The sequence below is a fragment of the Triticum dicoccoides genome, chromosome 7A (genome assembly GCF_002162155.2).
Source record: "Triticum dicoccoides isolate Atlit2015 ecotype Zavitan chromosome 7A, WEW_v2.0, whole genome shotgun sequence".
Classification (NCBI taxonomy): domain Eukaryota; kingdom Viridiplantae; phylum Streptophyta; class Magnoliopsida; order Poales; family Poaceae; genus Triticum; species Triticum dicoccoides.
Window position 1 is genome coordinate 549287313 of NC_041392.1, and position 3304 is coordinate 549290616.

The window sequence follows — 3304 nt, forward strand, 5'->3', positions numbered from 1 at the left end:
GGTACGGTAATCCTGTTCTGGAAGTCATGTTACTTGACCATGACGAACCTATGAACTATGAGGAAGCGATGATGAGCCCAGATTCCATAAAATGGCTTGGAGCCATGAAATCTGAGATGGGATCCATGTATGAGAACAAAGTATGGAGTTTGGTTGACTTGCCCGATGATCGGCAACAATAGAGAATAAATGGATCTTCAAGAAGACTGACGCTGACGGTAATGTTACTGTCTACAAAGCTCGACTTGTTGCGAAAGGTTTTTGACAAGTTCAAGGAGTTGACTACGATGAGACCTTCTCACCCGTGGCGATGCTTAAGTCTGTCCGAATCATGTTAGCAATTGCTGCATTTTATGATTATGAAATTTGGAAAATGGATGTCAAAACTGCATTCCTTAATGGATATCTCAAAGAAGAGTTGTATATGATGCAACCAGAAGGTTTTGTCGATCCAAAAGGTGCTAACAAAGTGTGCAAACTCCAGCGATCCATTTATGGACTGGTGCAAGCCTCTCGGAGTTGGAATATACGCTTTGATAGTGTGATCAAAGCATATAGTTTTATACAGACTTTTGGAGAAGCCTGTATTTACAAGAAAGTGAGTGGGAGCTCTGTAGCATTTCTTATATTATACTAGCAAAAGAGCTCGTGCATTGCAATTGGAGAGAAAACATAACACACGCTCTTAACTCAACAACCATCACTCAAGACCACAATAGGTCCATCTCCTTTATTTTTGCGAGGCATCATATTTGTGTTGCTGCTTATCCTCCTTCTCACCCTCGCTGGCGATGGCCTCGATGTTCACACAAAACAACAAAAAACGTGTGTTGAATATGGTTAATCCTAAGGCGTCTCTCTCTCCCTCTCTCCTCCCTCTCCCTCTCTCTCGCTCGCTCGCTTTCTCTCATTCTCGCGATGAGAAATCTGTTGTTTTCCCCTGCGACATTATTCAGAGGTATGCATGTGTTGTTATCGATGTTTTCTTTTCTGTATACTGTTATAGTGGGGTGTTTATTTGCAATCCGGATCACTGCCGGTATGAAAAAAACGAATCTTGAGCTATAAATTATAAGTTTGCTTCCATAACAATATTTTAGAAATATTTAACAGGTAAAATTAACATCATATTTAGATTCCACACATTTTGCTAATAAAATTTCATATATAATATGTTAAAATCGAAGTTACGGTTTAAAAGATACAGATAATTTAGAAAATCATTTGGTTTGACTCAAATATATTCCCAAATAATATTTAAAACTACTTAACAGGTAAAAATAATCTCATATTCATATTCTACATATTTTTCTAATCAAATTTCATATATAACATGTTCAAATTGGAGTTATGGTTTAAAAGATATGAATGATTTTAAAAAGCATTTGTTTGACTTAGATATGATCCATGGATGAATTATCTAAAACAACATGTTTTTTCAAAAAATGTAAAATAACGGTTCGGGTGTGACTTAAATCCGGACGGTGGGTTGATTTCAAGAAAAGACAGGGACTTTTGTGCAAAATACGAAAATAACGATTCGTTTTAACTTAAAACAGGACTGCGGGTTGAATTCTCTGAAATAGAGCAACTTTTTTGAAAAATGCCATGACGGACGAAAGAAACCCAATTTGCTTTATTATTAGGTCAAGATGTGGATGACATATTGTTGATTGGAAATGACACTGAATTTCTGAATAGCATAAAAGGATACTTGAATAAGAAATTTTCAATGAAAGACCTTGGTGAAGCTGCTTATATATTGGGCATCAAGATCTATAGGGATAGATCAAGACGCTTAATTGGACTTTCACAAAGCACATACCTTGATAAAGTTTTGAAGAAGTTCAAAATGGATCAGTCAAAGAAAGGGTTCTTGCCTGTATTACTAGGTATGAAGTTGAGTCAGACTCAATGCCCGACCACTGCAGAAGATAGAGAGAAAATGAAAGTCATTCCCTATGCCTCAGCCATAGGCTCTATCATGTATGCAATGCTGTGTACCAGACCTGATGTGTGACTTGCTATTAGTTTAGCAGGGAGGTACCAAAGTAATCCAGGAGTGGATCACTGGACAGCGATCAAGAACATCCTGGAATACCTGAAAAGGACTAAGGATATGTTTCTCGTTTATGGAGGTGACAAAGAGCTTGTCGTAAATGGTTACGTCGATGCCAGCTTTGACACTGATCCAGATGACTGATAACCCACAAGTATAGGGGATCGCAACAGTTTCCGAGAGTAGAGTATTCAACCCAAATTTATTGATTCGACACAAGGGGAGCCAAAGAAAATTCTCAAGTATTAGCAGCTGAGTTGTCAATTCAACCACACCTGGAAACTTAATATCTGTAGCAAGGTATTTAGTAGCAAAGTAATATGATAGTAGTGGTAATGGTAGCAAAAGGTAACGATAGCAACAGTAATGTTTTTTGGTATATATCCCTTAAGGCAGCTTGTTTCTTATGAGCAGGGAAATATTTAGCAGAGAAGTAATAAATCATATCCTGGGGACTACGCACACAACTAGGATCAAGAGAATTAAACCATATCTTAGCATCACCCTTTTATGAGAACGGGAATATTTTAAGGATATAAAAGTAGCGAGTTCTCTCATCATTAGTGAACAGGGTGGCTATATCATTTAATTTAGTAAGATGTGCCACAACAGTTTGAGATTCATAGCCATAAAAAGGATCAGATTCAACCAAAGTAATTATATTAGGATCAATAGAGAATTCATAATCCTTATCAGTAACAAAGATAGATGAAGTAGCATAAGTAGGATCATATTTCATTCTAGCATTCAGAGTTTTTTGTTTAAGCTTAGCTAATAATTTCTTAAGATCACTTCTATCATTGCAAGCAAGAAAGTCTCTTTTAGTTTCTTCATCCATAACATAGCCCTCAGGCACAACAGGTAATTCATATTTATTAGGAGAGCCTTCATCATTACTTTCATCACTATTATCATTTTCAATAATTTCATTCTCTCTAGCCCTAGCGAGTTGTTCATCAAGAAATTCACCGAGTGGCATAGTAGTATCAGGCATAGAAGTAGTTTCATCATAAGTATCATGCATAGCAAAAGTGTCATCATCAAGAATATGTGACATATCAGAATTAATAGCAGAAGCAGGTTTAGGTGTCGCAAGCTTACTCAAAACAGAAGGTGAATCAAGTGTAGAGCTAGATGGTAGTTCCTTACCTCCCCTCGTAGTTGATGGATAAATCCTGGTTTTTGGATCTCTCAAATTCCAAGTGACTCAAAGAATAGAGCAATGCTCCCCGGCAACGGCGCCAG